Source organism: Brachyhypopomus gauderio, chromosome 9 (genome assembly GCF_052324685.1).
Source record: "Brachyhypopomus gauderio isolate BG-103 chromosome 9, BGAUD_0.2, whole genome shotgun sequence".
Classification (NCBI taxonomy): domain Eukaryota; kingdom Metazoa; phylum Chordata; class Actinopteri; order Gymnotiformes; family Hypopomidae; genus Brachyhypopomus; species Brachyhypopomus gauderio.
In genome coordinates, this window is record NC_135219.1 from 16,238,966 (window position 1) to 16,256,682 (window position 17,717).

The 17,717-nt window shown below is 41.2% G+C and overlaps 1 long non-coding RNA gene across 2 annotated transcripts in view; it reads right to left on the bottom strand.

Annotated features, from left to right (window-relative positions):
* LOC143523263 (uncharacterized) overlaps positions 1-17,717 on the bottom strand; it is a 20,831-nt gene continuing 3,114 nt past the window's right edge. For both annotated transcript variants that reach the window (XR_013133267.1, XR_013133268.1), the window contains 3 exons: positions 1,089-1,199; positions 872-959; positions 1-790 (listed from right to left, as the gene is read on the bottom strand). This is a non-coding gene — a long non-coding RNA (uncharacterized LOC143523263). The remainder of the gene's footprint in view (positions 791-871; positions 960-1,088; positions 1,200-17,717) is intronic.

The following is a 17,717-nucleotide window of genomic DNA, read 5'->3' on the forward strand; positions in this document are numbered from 1 at the left end:
CATACCTTCTGCCAGAATTCCTGAACAGGCCTACAGTCCCATATAGCATGCATACAGTGATCAATTATATTGGCTGTACAGTGGGTGCATATGTTTGACTGCTAGGCCCATTTGGAACATCCTTTGTCCTGTATAGTGTGTTCTATGTATAAGCTGTAAGTTGGGGCTTTTACTTATTTTGAAGATATTTGTACATATGTCTGTCCAAAATGTTGATCTGGATTAATAGATAGATCTCGTTCCCATTTGGATATTGGAAGGAAGATTGAAGGGAGATTATTGAATGTTAACATTGCTGATATTTTTCTTTTAGCGTTGTTTAGTGAAATCTTACTCTGACATGAAGGCAGTGCCCTGAAGTTGACCACCTTCCAATGCTGCCTTACTCTGGGTAGACTTGGGGCTGTGAATACATAAATGGCATATACCTATAAATATAAATACATTTTAAGTCATTCAATGCAGGTATGATCAGGTACCTACAAGTGTTTGGATGGTTTACTGGTTTCCCCTTGGCTGTAAGCTGTGGTTTTGATATTGGAGCTAAGAAGAGGTAAGGGACAGTGCATTTTAATTATGTATGTATATATTATTTGGAGTTTAATATATTTGTAGAGAACATTCTGTATATCAGGGTTTCTCAATCCTGCTCCTACACAATATTTGGGTGTGTTTGTGCTTACTGTGTACTTTAGGTGGTGGTAGTGGCCGAGGTAATTTGCTCTTGGGCCTCTTTGTTTTGGTTGAGACCTCTTCTTCATCTGACCACCAACATGGTCTCTTTTTTGACCTGCAAGTAAGTTATAGTTGAAGTCATCTAAATCACTATATATACTTATGTCTAGATTACCTCAGTGGAAGATGAATGTACCTTGATTTAGGTCCGTTTTCTGCATCAGAATTAAGGTCGGATGTGTCACAGGATGTCTTCCATTTCCTGTTGACATTGTCTAGTGTATCTAAAAAGTAAGGAAATAAGTTAGCCAATATAAAATTATGTAAGTTGCCTTTGAATGTTTACCTTATTTTGATATTTTAAGTCTGGGCTTATAAGAAAGTTTAGAGAATTTATTGGATTTTCAGTTTACCTGATTCATAAAGAACCCGGATCGGGTGCTGTCTCCATCCTTCTTCTGGCCTTGGTGCCTCTGTTTTTGATACTTTTCAAGAACTTGGTCCGGTCCTTATATGGGGGCCACCTGTCAGGAATGGCAATAACGCGCCATCGCCGGAATACTAACCAGCACACCTGACTCCAATTAAACACTCACCACACCCTACTTAAGGACTCTGTACACACACACAATTGCGAAGTATTGCCTCTCTGAGTGTCTCTACCAAGCCTTATTTCTTGCATTGCATTCTGACAGATTCTGGTTTTTGATCTCTGCTCTGGCCTTTTGATACCCTCCTGTTTCGCCTATCCCTTTTGTACCTCTGCCTGCCTTGCTGAAGTCTTTTTGGTTTTTTGACTATCGCTGCCTGGTTTTTGACTCTTCCTTTTTGCCTTGCCCTTTTGTGCTGCTGCCTGCTTTCCTTACGGGGTCTGCTTATTGTTATTTATTATTAAAATCAAGTATATTCATACCTGCTTATGGATCCATCTCTACCATTACACCACCATACGAGGCCATCGATGACCCAATCTTTGAAACTTGAATATATCCCAGTATATCCCAATATTACCCTTTCACATGATGTACAGGGTTCGTACGGTCATGAAAAACCTGGAAAAGTTATGGAATTTGAAAATAGCAATTTCCAGGCCTGGATAAGTTTTGGAAAAACTAAAAATACTCAAATGTTTTGGAAAAGTCATGGAAATTTGCTTGACACAATAAATATATGTCGTTCCGATAACCGGAAGAAAAAATAAACATATATAATATAGCCATGTTTTTTCTTTGTGCGGACCACTAACGTAACTTCACAGGTTAGTTCGCTGCGTTAGCGTTGGACTCCAAGCGGAGCTGTAGATTGTACTTTGATGACGTGTAATCAGCGTAATGCTGGTAAATGCCGATTCAACTATGGCTGCTTCAGTTGGACAAATACAAGCTATGGCTTGAGAAAGACAAGGACACGGGGCATGCAAAATGTGCACTGTGTGGTTAACCAACTGGTTAACGTTGGGGTTAGAGACTGAAAAGTCCGACGCAAAGCAGTTTTCGTCGTTAAGCGCGAACCTAGATTTAGACACGCCTTGATCGTAAACACAGAATAGAAAAAAACTAACAATGTTCTCGTGCGTACAGCGTGAGAAAGAGCGACCGCGTTGCCGAGATGGGCTGCGGTGGAGGCTGCGCTGCTTCAGCTTATCGTACACAACACTACACAACACAACACTCCACTACACTCCACAACACTCCACAGAGCTGCCACTGCAAAAGTCGGTCGTAACTCCGTCCGTCGTTAACCAGACCCGTCGGTAAAAGGGAACTCGCCGGCTTTTAGCCCGGATACGGCTTATAGCTACAACATTTTCCATTAAAAAAAACTTAGATGCGGCTTATATTGATATTGAAAATACGGTAAATGTTTTTTGATTAGTTGTCAAAAAAGTGTATGAACCCTGGATGTAGTAACCTCCAAATAACCTCCAAATTCCAGCATACCAGCAGTGTGCCTAAATTCCCAAACAAAAGATAAGATTTGTTACAGGACTAATCTTACATGATATAATTACACATGCCAATTACACAATTTCCCCTCTTCCCAATGTCAGCTGGCCCCCACGCACTCTAGCTGCCTCTGGGTCCCAATGTCCCACAGCTCACATTAAGATAAAGAAAACTAAGCAGATGGAGTGGACCTTCAAATAAAAAAAAACTTAGGGAGAATGTTTGTGTCCCTAGATTTGACCATATCTTGTTTAATTTTGAGTGGTAAAACATTAGGAAGGACATTCTTTATTGTGTCTGATCTTCAGGCAGTTTTATATTATTTTAAATTATTTTCGCAGTTTTATATATTATTTTTAGCCAATGTCCATAAAATTACTGTCTGGTTTAATTCTCCAAATATCAGGTGGTGGAAATTGGATGTCCCATTCCTGCTACTTCTTCCATTAGTGCTTTTATGTTTTGGTATTTCCTCTTCTTATATATCCTTCTCATTTCTCTTTCAATCTTCAACTTACATCTACTTTGATGATTTTGAGTTTCACAGAATGTTACATTTTACAGAAGCATCCACCTTGAGTCCCATATAGAATCACTTACTCTGACTCACAAGATTAGACTGTAGATTTGCAAGGTGGGACGAGACGGGCATCCGTAATTTGGGGGTATTTCTGTTTTTCTTTAGTATGTTAAAGGCCATTCCACCCCTCATTCTCATTAATGGTTTAATGTGTGTTTAACATGTTTATTGCCCTTGTTAGTCTGTGCATTTATACCCCATGATTTCAGTTTGTCTTGGCTGGTCTTTGTTTTTTATTACAGCCATGTTGTTGGTGTCCATGTTTGTCTATGTATTCAGTTGATTCTTTGTTTTGTTCATCATGTCTCTCTCAGCATTATACCATATTGGAGATTGGATTGCTAATATTGCTTTAAAAAGTGCATTCACACTTTGGTTAGTGGTCATTTTTCCTCTTCTTGTAATAGACTGAACTTATTGTAACTGAAGGTGATTCATAGAGATCACATGTGTAATGCCAAACTGACTTACATCTATTCTGGGGTAAAGTCTACATGTCGTCGTTGTGATGGGGACCCAGTGAATCTCTTTGATATGTTTTTGTTTTTGTTTTGACTTCCACTACTACAGTTTTTATTGAAATGCTGAATAAGTGCAACCTTGCTGGACTGGTTTGAAGTCCCAGATGATACTACTATGAATTTGGATGCCGTAGGCTTAACTCTTTTGTTGGTAAAGCAAATAATTCTTACCAGTTGGAAGTCAAATTCTCCGCTTTAGCTTAGGGAGGTTTTTTTTTCTTGCGACTCAACAAGATTAGGAGCAGTTGGAGGGAGTCCATGACGAACTTTAATAGGTGCGTGTCATCTTTTGTTGCTTTCTTTAGACATTTCCTTCAGCTTCCTGCGGAGGAACCACATATCCTCCCTCTTGGGTCTTGATGACCCATACACCTCATATTCACCTCATATTTACACAAATGTAAACATTTAGTACAGATTTTTTTAGTCTGGATGGAATACTGGGCAGATTGTTTTTTCAGTTTCAAAGAAAGGGAGATATTACTTTAAGGGTTATCGTTTTTGTAATCCTGGTAGGGAAATGACCAAATTACATCTACAACCGTCTCTCTGGCCTTTCTTTACTCTTGTTGCTATGTCCTGTGTTACCTTTTTCTCTGGTAGCACAACACTTCCTCGGGCCTTCTGTCGCCACATCTGTGAATTCACTGCGGTTGCTACTGTGACTCAGGTCACTTAGTGGGTCACATGACCACTGCGCTAAACACTGCCGTGACGAGGCTGGGTGTAGGTTTAGCAGGATGTGGCCTTACTTGGGGATAGCTACGAAAAAACCCCAAACTGACCACTTGCATGAATACCTGCAGAGGGCAGCGGAGAGTTTATTTAGATTTAATACAGAAATTACAACAAATTGGGAACAAGGAGAAATCTTTTCAAATATCATGCTGCCACCTCTTATGATGGAACAAAAATATGATTAGAACTTGAGAAATGTGCGATTATTTTGTCCACAGCTTACTCGTTGAAGTGAAGCTTGTGGTTCTTGTACTGTTGCTCAAGTTCAAAGCTAAACAGATGTTAAAGTTTGAGAACATCCATTATGCCATGAAGTGGGTGGTCACTTTACATCATTCCCTGTGACTCCGCATGATAATGTTAATGAAGTCAACACTTATGGCACTGAATAGTCATAAATGTTTTCAAGTCATATTTTCTACTTGCATTTATAAATAATATTATAATGTCCATAATGCACACATGATGTATTTCATCCTGGACAAAACTGGAAATGTTGTCATACAACCACAAGGTGGCAGGACTGATTCATACATACTGATGAGAAGGAGCATAAAGGTACTGAAGTAAAACAATGGGCTTGTCCTGGAAGTAATAAACAAAATAATTTTCTAAACGGGATGCAGGTAAGAGTTTTCCAGTCTAATCTAGGCCAGTTATTTTGATCTGTTTCCAAGACAAGCTTTAACAAGACTAATAAAGCCTATTATAACCTGCAGGAACATCAGAATTACTGGTGAATTGACTATTCACAATCCAGATCATAAAATAAAACATACACTTCTAAAAATTCAGATTCACTATCCATCTTTGTTCAGAACTGTGTTTTGTCCTCACTTCCGAAGAAATCTACTTTCCTCACAATACGTCACAGGCCTGAAACTGTCCCCTGTCAATACAGTCTGTGGGCTGGGCCAAACCACAGCGGTCTGTTCACCCTCTCTCATCGCTCACCCAGTCCAGTCTGGACAGTTGTGTGGATAAATGGGTTTCGAGAGGTCGACAAAGAACATCCATTATGTAGCAGCCTGTGGCCCGAGAGGGGAGGGTTTTCGGCGCCATTTGTTTAGTGCAAAGTCTTGAGTGGACAAATAAAAAAGCACTGGCAAAAAGCAGAGGAGAAGTGTGGGGCTCTCGATCACACCCCCACGCCGGGTGACAGGTCAAAGCTGTTCTGGACTTGCTCCCGTAGCTGCAGACCTGTGGTGTGAATTCTGCTCCTCCGATCCAAGTCACTGTTCTGTCATGTAAGGACAGGATTTTCCAGCAGAGAAAAATATTCCCATATGCATCAAGTATTTTCAATTACACAGAAGTAATCCACTGCCGTACGTCTGTTCGTTTGCAATGGGGTACGTGACAGCAAAACAGTTCCTAAATCAGCCCCTATGTCCAAGACAGCTGATTGTGCGATAAAACATTATGACCAAATCAATGTGTGATGTGAAATGAGTTGCCCTAAATCCTCCTGATCGTGTATGTATGCACACAGGCACCGTTATAAAGTATGAGTCAACATTCAAAGTTTGAATCTGAGCTCTCTTGCTGGACAACTGCACTGGATATCTGATGTGTTGGTATACTGCTGCAGTATGCATGAAGCATGCCACTAATATATGGTATGGTCAACATCATAGGCTATGATGGACACCATCATATCTGAAATTAAATTAATATGAAATGACATCTGAAATGTTTGTAAATGTCAATTTTGTGTATGCATAAGACAAACTGAGCTGGTATCTGCACTATTAAGTAACGGAAACACACCGCCGATTCATCGCATGATAAAAATATTACAACAGATGATCAGATACACAAGCTGCCATTGTGTTTCCTAATTGTGTTTTCCGTCGTGTTCATGTAACTTACAGGCATTTCAGTCACCTTTGCTAGTGCACATTACCTTTGTTCGTCATGGCTGTGACAGTTCTAGAGGTAAGTAATACTTAACAATCTCTGCAATGACACGAGCATACCCAGCTCACCTCATAAAGGAGGAATCAACTCATCAGGGCATATTGCATCTGTGCCTTCATTTACAGTGATCAACCCTGCACACAAGACACAACTTGTGAATTATTAAATGTCCATGTCCACTGCTGGCTGAGAGACAGGTTGAAGGTCATTTTTTCCTTAGGCCTGTGGAAACATGTGAGCCTGATGTTTTTAACACAAGTTCAATGTATGTTTTCACTGCAGAACGTAGACACTACTGTTGTCTCATCCACTACATCTATGTATTTAACAACAACAACAACAACAAAAATATAGAAATCACACTTGATAAGTAAAGAACAAACCATTTCTGTTTCCTGATTGTGTTCCACTTGCAATCAGCAGTTTCCAGCTGCCAAGCCCCCAGGAAACCCAGAGCATCTTGAGTGGTGCTCCGAGTCCCACCGACAACACATTGCATGCTAGATGATGGCCGACACGCTGAATCAGCAAAATCTGGTTTGACTCTGCTGCAGTAGTAGAAGGCTACTGAAGGCCTGGCTCATAGACATGCACATACCGTTATCACAGCAGGTGGCAAAATCACATGGACATGAGCCACTAGCCAGCTTTGCTTCAGAGCCCTGACTCTGCACATTAGCCTAAGGCTTATGGTTTCTCCGTCTTTCTTTTTCTAATCTCTGCAGAACACAAAGAGACACCTAAAAGATTTGTGCTGGAAATCTACATATCATCTTATGCTGAGATATATTGTACAATTTGTATTAATTCCTAAAGTATACTGGCAATATTCCTTTGATTCATCTAATCTGTTGTACATTGGGCCAGATTGCCTTTTAATGGATTGGGTTTATATTAAGTAGTGATGGGCAACACTGCACTTGCAGACAAAGTTCCCATATATATCAAATAATGGCAAAGCTTTAATAATAGCATGGTTGATTGAGTATTTTGGAGAAAACAAATAAGATGAAGTAGCCTACTATATGTGAATTCTAGTCACTTAATAAATAATTCACTACTGTCAAAATAACTAATTTAACAGAAAACAGTTTAGTTTAAAATGCTCAGTGGTTTCTTTAGCAGTTGTCCAGGACTATAAGACTAGTTTGTAGACCCAAATCAAGCCTGTGCTAATCAAGCTTGTGCTAATATCCCCAAACTGTCTTGTGGGAGGGGGTATCTGTGTAGTGGTTACCCCCCCAGGGGGCACCCTGCTGGACTCCGACCCTGCGAACCACGACTGACCATACCGTCAGGACAAGGCTAATCTGTAAAACAATCTGCCCTGCCAGCCACACCTGCCCACAGAACCACATGTGGCTTTGCTTCTCTTTATCTTCCAACAGACAGCACAACCTTCTCACAGCCAATATGTTACCGCTGTTTGCCCTATTCTCACGTCATGTCAAATAAGACCAGTGACCAGCGATTCTAAAACACCATTAGCATCATACACTCACTTTATTTGAAACATCGATTTACTATAAACACCCAATATATTAAAAAGCACAGTTTGTGCTGGCCATCCTAAACCTAATTAGTGGTCAGCATCTGACCACTTTATCTCTGGATATTTTTGGGCGGTGGACCACTCTCAACTCAGAAGGGACATTGACACAATACTGCGTATGGAAACAGATGGACTACAGTCTTTATCTGTACACCTATAAAATCCCTCGTTAAGACACGTGTACCTAGTAAAGTGGCCGGTGAGTGTGCACATGCGTTTCCAGTAAGGTGGGTGGCGAGTGCGGTTGTCAGTGATCAAAGAGCACTCAGAACAGCAGAGACAGATGCTGGACAGAGACGGCGCCTCCTGTGGGCCGGTCCCCAAAAGTCCTGGTACCGATCACTCGGCCCTGCCAACAACTTGAGAGAAAAGATAGAAACAATTGCCTTTGACAGTAACCGACCACCACATCCGGTTTTTGCTGCATCTGCTTTTGCTGTAAACCACATACGTCTTTTTTTCCACTGTAAAACCACTCGCGCATAAAATCCCTCTTTTGCAGAAAGGAATTGGTATTCCAGCTTCCCATGAAACCTCTGGTAGTACAGAATAAACATGGCTGCTGACCTCTGTTGCGTTGACCCCCTTGCTCATGGTGGATCAGAGGGAAATCCCCGTCAGCTTTGATGCACCACTGAGATGGTGCCAGTCAGACGTGCACTAAAGAGCTACTGGGCTGACTGAATGGCCTCCTCACTAACTCCAGCTGATTGCTCTCAGTGTCCCCCATGCCTCTCACAGGAGAGGCAAACAAGGGCCTAAATATAGCTCTGCTGTCCCTGCACCACACTCACAGCCATGCAGAGCTGTGGTGGGCTGTAGCGTGTTGCAATATGCAGTTTGTCTCGTTTCAGCCTGTCAAGTTATGTAACGTTGCTAAGATCATGTCGTTTTGTAGTGCATGATCCAGATAAATATTATTTTTGTCAGCTATCTATATCGAAATTTATTATTTTGACAACATGGATGCAATAGGGGGACTTCAAAATGACCAAGGTGAAAAATGTCAGACTATCCCAGAGGAAATAAAAAATCAAAAGATCTCCTTAATGTCTCTGTAGTTTCTCCTAGACAACATTGAGATATAATGGAAAGACAAAGGAGACTTTAGCATAAGTATTTTGCTGTTCAAATGTGTCTCCTAAGATAAAGACCTTGGTTATGTCACACGTCTCCTCTTGAGCTTTAGTACAGATCTCAATAAAGTCTCACGTGCTCATATTCGCCAAAATGATATAATAAAATAAGACTTATTTACTAAAGAAATGAGTCCCAATATGAACTCAACCATCTCTCACAGAAAGACTAAAAGCTATTGCTGTACTGACATTGGGGATTTTTTTTTATCTGGGCCATTTTATTCCCCTTGATAGTTGTGTATCTAACATATATGAATGTCATCGTCATCCTCTGATCAAAGAAAAGAGAAGAGCTCCACCCAAAATGCTGTAGGCTACTTCCTTCCTATACAGTACACCAAAGCAGTACGCAATAAAGGGTAGTATGTCTGAATACATAGTTAACGGTTGAGCAGAACATACTGCATTTAAATCTGAGCTATTTGTTCAACAGATGCTGTAGTAGCAGGCATGTTTTTGCCAGTTAGCTATTGGTAGTTTTGTGGCATAGCTTGCTAACATTGCTAGTGATGTTGATAAGCTAGCGGTAGTAAGTTTTTACCAAACAAATGTCTGGTAGCTACATAACCTGATTTGAAAGACAAAATTATTGAGGGTTGAGGCTTTGATTCCCAGGTCTGAAGCCATGACTGAGGTGCCCTTGAGCAAGGCACCTAACCCCATTGCTCCCTGGGTGATGGGCTAGTGATCACTTATATATATATGTGTGTGTGTGCGTGCATGTTCTCACTGCACAGATGGATAAATGTGGAGGACAAATTTTGTTTGGGGTGAAAATCACAATTGACAACTATGGCCACTTAGCTGCTTTAGCTCAAATCTGATAAGACAACCTCCATCAATGATCAATGAATGATGATCAGCATACTTATGACTACAATAAACAGCTAGTAAATTAGATAATTAATGTTGGAGAATAGTAAAGCCATTACACTGACACTTTTATGAAGTCATGTGCTTCTATAGTTGCTTAAACAAGAGCATATTTACACTTATTACAGTCAACAATTCAGTTTTCAGTCATTTTGATTGACACTAAAGATGTATGACAGGGTCTTAAGAATATGGAATATGGAAGCAAATCTACCTCAAAATTGAAAATAAAAATACGCGAAATGGCAATGTAATCCTAAATTTGCATTACATGTTCCTTTGAGCTCAAATTCAAAGGCAATTTATTTAAATGAAAATGTATTTCCCAATTTGAATTAGCAAGCTTCATGTGATCACACAAAAGTTGTATCAAAATTATAATTAAAAAGCTATTCACTTAATATTATATACCAACAGCGCTCAATTTGTGTCAAAATGCATTTTGAAAATGCATTCCAAGCAGAATGCATATTCATTCTTAATATTAATTTCTTCCACTACAGTCAGCCAATCAGATTCCATAGCCCTCCACTTTAATCAGCCAATTGGTCAGCCAATGAGGATGGGACTACAGCACGCTAAGCATTACAGTCAAGTTTTTTGAAACATGGCCGCAGAAGTGCTCATTAGATTCATTCAAAGGATAGCAGACGAGTGCTTATGGTGAATTTAAACTATTAAATTGAAAGGTTAATTGAGCAAGTGGCTGAGTTCTCTGCCTTATCTGGCGCTGATGTGACTTTTGATATTGCCAAATTGAGAAGTGTGTCTTGGACTATGGCGGCTACCTCCGTGAAGCAGGCACCTTATGTGATCAGAAATAGAAAAAACCTTTTTGCACCTGCATCTGATGACGGGCACCTAAAGACTTGTTTTTAGAGACTGTATCGGCCACTCGATTATGTTAGCCCAAAGTGCCATTTGCAGGATGTATGTATGTAAATAAATACATTTCATAACTTTTGTTAATTTTGTTTGATCTGCTGGTTGAATGACAGCTGGCTAACCTGCTATAAATTAAGAGTTCTAAATTAAGCAGAATGCTGTTTGATGATAACAAATCAATCAATTTATTGATATCAATCAATTAATTGTAACTCTTGTATTGTTTCCCACCAAATTTGTTGCGGATTTTTTTATTATTATTGCATAGCTGTTTTGTTGGGAATATATATTGTTTTACTACTGGTGTTATACTGTATAAGTCATATAACTCATTATGTTGTATAAGATAAATGCATTCGGATAAAAAAAAATACTTCTGTTCAACAAATAAAAGGTCAAGAATAAAAGGCAAAGCTGATAGGACAGTTGTTTGTGTTAATAGAACTGAATGTGTTTAATAGAATTACAAAGCTCTAGCCTTTCACGTTTGAATGATTTTGCTAGCTTTTTCATTGATTAACTAAGTCCTGATCATTCTAAAGAACTCTTGAAAGAGATTAAATGACACAAAAGACATCTCCCCAGATCTTGTATCAATTGTATGTATCAATTTTGACTCATTTAACCTCAGAGGCATCTTATGTCTAATTTTTGTCTAGTGATATTTCTCTTAAACTTTGTCATGGATGTTTTTCCTAAAACTGCTTATCTCTAAATGAAATATAAGTTAGAATCACAAGTCTCCAGAGACATAAAAAAGAAACATTTGCTGCTTGTGTGGCAACTCAAAATAATTTGTTATGATGTTTAGGGCCTTTAACTTCACAACTGTAGACATACAAGTAGCATGTTTTAGGGCCATTCTCACTCGTGCAGGTCTGTACTAGCATCAACAACCTTTCCGTCAAAGGACCTTCTTTCAATTTTGCAGAGACCCAAATTCAACCTGTAGATGAAAAAAATAAAAGGACACATTGTGGCAGACAAAAGACCAAAGGCCCAATTGCTAATATCTTTAGAGCTAAATAAGATATCAAACCATGATCAACATAAGAGAAAAGACTGAATCATTATGTTGAGATGTTAATTTGGTCTTTTGATGTCTGCAGCGTTGTTTCAAAGGCAAATAGTAAAAATTGTTCTTGCTTTTATGGTGAAATTACCATTACATCATTAGAGCTTATATGGTATTATGAACAAGAACTAAATGATTAAAGGAAGGCAAGAGGGTAGGTAAACACCCAGATTTGGCGATGCGCATATAAGAGGTGATGGTTGGGTTGTAGGACATATTCTGGGTAATACAGATGTCGGAGTAGATTACAGTGTGCATACCTGTGAACGACCTTCCTTAACACCCCAGAAAAAGTGGAAAACTTGAGGAGACGTTGAAAGAGAAAGGAACACACAAGAACACATTTCTATAAGGACCCCTTCAAGTTTGTTAAAGATCTGTTCATCAAGGAAAAAAAGTGAAACCCTGAAAACTACAAAACAAGTCCATCACAATGACAAAAGGCATGAGCAGCTTATAATCCCATAGGACCCTCCACTTCAGGCTCCTGAGTTCCACTTGGAGACTGGCCCTCCAAATTGGAAGGAAGTGAAGTGCATAGTCCAGTAGACAAGATCAGCATCAGCTCCAGGGCCGAACGGAATACCTTATAAGTTATACAGGAATGCCCCGGATGTTCTCCGCTATCTTTGGGAACTGATGAGAGTAGTGTGGCAGAAAGGGATAATCCCTAAGGCTTGGTTAAGGGCTGGAGGTGTACTTACCCCAAGGAGAAGGATGCAGCAGACATCAACCAATTCCGTCCTTTCTGCCTTCTCAACGTGGAGGGGAAAATCTTCAGTGTGTCTGCAAAAAGGCTTTCTACCTATCTGGAGAAGAACAAATACGCCGATACATCTATACAGAAGGCGGGCATTCCAGGGTCATCTGGTTGTTTGGAGCATACCAGTATTATCTGGCACCAGATACAATCTACTCTGGGAATCTTTCAAGTTCTTCCATGTCCCGCCATCCATCACCACCCTAGTAAAATCCTATTCTGAAGACCTATAATTGTGCTTCTCAACGGCAGACGTCACAACTTCCTTGCTGCGGTAGAGATCGGCATCATGGCGGGCTGTACAGTCTCACCACTGGCCTTCACAATGGCCATGGAGATCATCATCAGGGCCTCAAGGTGGGTGGTGGGAGGAGAACGAATGAAAAAATGTCATCCGCCTACCACCTATCTGAGCATTTATGGATGACATGACCACTCTGACCACCACTGCAGCACCAAGCAGCTACTTGGCAAGCTGTAGGAAAACATCAAGTCGGCTTGGATGAAATTCAAACCGAACAAATCCCGGAGTATCTCCATTGTCAAGGGACAGCTGAAAAATGTGAGGTTTTGCATTGACGAAGACCCCATACCAACAGTGGCTGAACAACCCATAGGCAGAGCCTAGGCAGATGGTACAATGCAAACCTCAAGGACAAAGACCAGGTGAAGCAGATAAGACAGGACCTTAACAACAACTTACAAAACATCAACAGGACACTACTGCCGGGGAAGCTCAAGCTCTGGTGTTAGCAATTTGGACTTCTCCCTTGGATAATGTGGCCACTAACAATCTAAGAGATCCCAATAACCACTGTGAAAAAGTTGAAGCAAATGGTGACTGCACATGTCAAAAAATGGCTTGGAGTCCTACGCTGTTTGACCAATATCGGTCTCTACGGTAAAGGAGTCCTTCAGCTTCCCATTACAAGCCTTGTGGAAGAGTACAAGTGCTCTAAGGTAAGGCTGCTGATGACTCTGAGGGACTCGAGATCAGACCATCAGCAAGGCTGCACCACTGTTGTCAACTGGACGGAAATGGGCACCATCCAATGCAGCGCAGCCCTGAGGCAGACTGACACTGGGGCATGTCCAGATGGTAAGAGGAGGCTTTGGGCTTGCGCCAAGAAAACCATCTTGGCGTAAGGCCTCAACTTCAGAGAGGAGGAGAATTGTGGTAGAAGAGGTACGCCATTAGGAGGAGGCTGGAAGAAATGCAAAGGCTGTTTCTCTTGCCAAACAGGGACAAATGGATTAGGTGGGACGGGCTGGAGAGGAGAGCACTAAGCTGGAGGCAGCTCTGGGAAATGGAGGCAAGCACCATAAGCTTCATTATCAGAGCCACGTACAATGTGCTACCATCTCCAAAAAACCTCCAGGACTGGTATGGGGAAGATCCAACCTGTGCCCTCTGTGCAACCGGCAGTCATGGCCTGGTGGTTAGGGAACTGGTCTTGTGACCGGAGGGTCGTGGGTTCGATCCCCAGACCTGAGGCCATGACTGATGTGCCCCTGAGCAAGGCCCTTAACCCTCAATTGCTCACTTGTATAAAAATGAGATAAAAATGTAAGTCGCTCTGGATAAGGGCGTCTGCCAAATGCCATAAATGTAAATGTAAATGCAACCCCAGCAACTCTTAGGCACATCTTGACCAGGTGTAAGACCAGCCTCACACAGGAGCACTACACCTGGAGGCACAACCAGGTCCTCAAAAGTTTGGCAGCAGCTCTGGAGACAAAGAGATCCAACATCAACTCCTCACCTAGGACAGTATCCAACTCCATCCAATCTCAAACATTTATTCGAGAGGGACAGCTACAGCCCAAACACCCCCCAACCTAGCCAAAACTTGGAAAGTCAGCTCGGACTCAGGATTGGAAGATGCTTGTTGATATTGGCCAGCAACTGATCTTCCTTCCAGAGATAGCAGCTACAACACTCAGACCAGACTTGGCACGCTGGTCTCCCTCACTCAAAGCTGTCAACATCATAGAGCTCACAGTCCCATGGGAGGATTCAACAAAAGAGGCCTACGAACGCAAAGAAGTTGTGCTACATAGAGCTGGCTGCAGATGCAAGACAACGAGGGTGGAATGCGCAAGTCTACTCAGTGGAAGTAGGATGTCGAGGTTTTGTGGCTACTTCTACCATCAAGCTTTTAAAAGACCTTGGTATCCAAGGACAGGCACTGCGACAGGCAATCAAATCCATGTCTGAAGAAGCCAAAAGAAGCAGCCATTGGATCTGGGTGAAGCGAAATGACCCCTGCTGAGCTCAAAAAACATCTGGACCCAATCACTAACTCAGTGTTTTTCAAATTTTTATTCTAACGACCCATATTTTGTCCCTGATTTTTCCCGCGACCCAGCCTACTAAGAAATATGTATACAGTATACTCGGTCGCGAGCGTAAGTTGTTGACGGGGGTGGCGAACGTATGTTGTTGCCCCGGGGGGGGGGGGGCGGGGGGTGGCGAAAGTAAGTTGTTGACTGGGGGGGGGGGGCGGCGAACTTAAGTTGTTGACGGAGTTTAACTATTATATCGCGATCGATCACCAAGTATTAACGCCTCCGCCGTTCGCGCAGTCGCGCGCTATAAATATAAATTATTAAATATATTAACATTTATTTTTTTGCGACCCTTTTTTTTTGCCTCGCGACCCATTTTAGGGTCGCGACCCATAGTTTGAAAAACCCTGCACTAACTAATAGCACACCCCACACCGTTTCTCCCACCCAGGAGTTGAGGGACCAAGGTATGCAGTCAGTTCCAAGCCTGACTCAGGGGAGTGGACGCCCCTGCTGTGTATAGTCCCTTGGAATTGTGATTGGGCATGGGACATAAGCTTGGGCTTGATCACTCTGTAGCTGGCCACCTTTGATGAGGGTGTCTAGTGTTGAAAGGCCGAAACACCCCCTGATTCAAATAAGTATTGCAAAATCATTTTGCTTTCTAAAGGTTGTGTTTAACTGCAGAAATCTCCTTCAAGTCAACAGTAAAGATAAGTGCAACATTGTGGCCAGGAGTGTTAGTGTGAGAAATACAGCTCATTAAAACCAATGTTCGGTCAACATGTTTGAGAAACAAAACTGTTCAATATCGTTATTCAGAGTGGTTCTGCCTAGGCAACAGTATGAAGTGACCAATGGGAAACAATGTTTCTAATCAACAATAAGCCCTTCATTGTCTGAAGCTTGCAGTCATAAAGGTGTAACCAGCCTAAACATTCATTCTCTGATGTAGTTTTGATGACTTTCAACATAATAAAGGAAATATTAGATAACCAATTTCAATTTGAATATACATATACATGTTCGGATACAGATTTGTATACATATACTGTATATGAATATATGAACATACGTATGAAAATTAAGAAGAGGAAGAGAAAAAACAAACAAATAAATAAGGGGTGAGGTGGCCAGAGTAAAAAAAAATACAACTAATTTGTTGAAGCTGAACATTTTTGACTATTGCAGAGCATGGGGCTACACACACCTATTATAAACATAATTCAGAATGTGTCCTCCTTCCTTATTACAATGCTAAAAGCACAAGAAGTTCACTTATGTCCTATTATCTGAGTTGAGTGACATTAGCTGTTTTCCGTGGAGCAGATCAAGGATGCTTCAGCAGCAGCACTTGAAGCTATTCTCAGCCTACATGTCTTTTAAAAGTGACCTTGAAGCTTTGAAGAGGGTATAAACTGGTGTGTAGGACACCATCATTGAAGAGGCCACAGAGAAGGGCCTACACAGCTACTGAATGCAGTGGCAGAGTTGCCTACAGATAATAATGCTCATAAATAGCCCTTATTATTATTTTAGTCAAGGGAAAATACAACACTGGTAAATTAACCAGGCAGATTGGAGTGAGTGACAGACCATCCAGAAAATAACCACTAGGATTATATAAACCAGAGAGTAAAATCAACTGTCCCAGAGTTTGATTTAGATTGCATCTTTCTAGGAGTTTATGTAATTTAACTAACAAGTCTGAAAGGAAGCACTATATCACTATATCACTCTATCACATTGGTGTCTTTATACCAGTACCTCCAGCTCCATGATTCTGAACTCAGCATTACATTTAAATTACAAGCTTTGGACATGAGCAGACATTATATCTCAGAAGATTGTGAAGATATTAATCACTGTAATGAGTGCTGGTCTTGCACCAAGAGCAGTTCAATGGCCAAGACACCATGCCAAGGTGAGTGTCTACGTTCAGCATCCGGTGATTTTATATATATATATATATATATATATATATATATATATATGTGTGTGTGTGTGTGTGTGTGTGTGTGTGTGTGTGTGTGTGTGTGTGTGTGTGTGTATGTGTAACTGCTCAGAATCACAATGAAATCCATATGTGATTTTGGCCTAGGTGGCTCCTCTCCCAGAAATGCTCTGCCAGTATCAGTGCGGCAGCTGGCCACACTGGGCCCTTCCGCCCAGCATTGATTTCCTGATGAGGCAAAGGGCCTTAAATCACTGTGCCATGGCTGTGCTGACTCCACGCTACCCCTTCAACCTGGAGGAAAAGAGGCAGCAAGGAACGAGCTCCTGTCACAACACCATCTATCACCACCCTCCCTCTCCACCCTCCATTCACTCCCCCACCCCCCTCCCCGACCCGGGCTCCCCCCTTGCTGCCCTGCACGGCGCCAGCCCTGGTGCTTGAGCTGAGTTATAACCACCGAATCTCCACAAAGTAAGACCCGGCAATACATCGTTACGTAATGGAAAGACCACGTCGACTGTATATATGCCAATATCATATTAGAGCTGACATGCCATATTTTATTGCTTGAATATGCAAACTGAAAATACAAAATATATATTGCTTGTTTTTGTCTTTAATAAAACACTCACTATAGGCTATTTCACATTTTTTTGCAGTGTACAGAGGTTTCCTCTTCTAACCAAGAAGGCTATATCTGAGTATTTTTAGCATCAACCATCCTCTGGCATGTAATTAAATTGCATAATTTTTCATTTAAAAAAAGACAATAGAAATGGCTTTGTAGTAGTCTTTCATGGATGACCA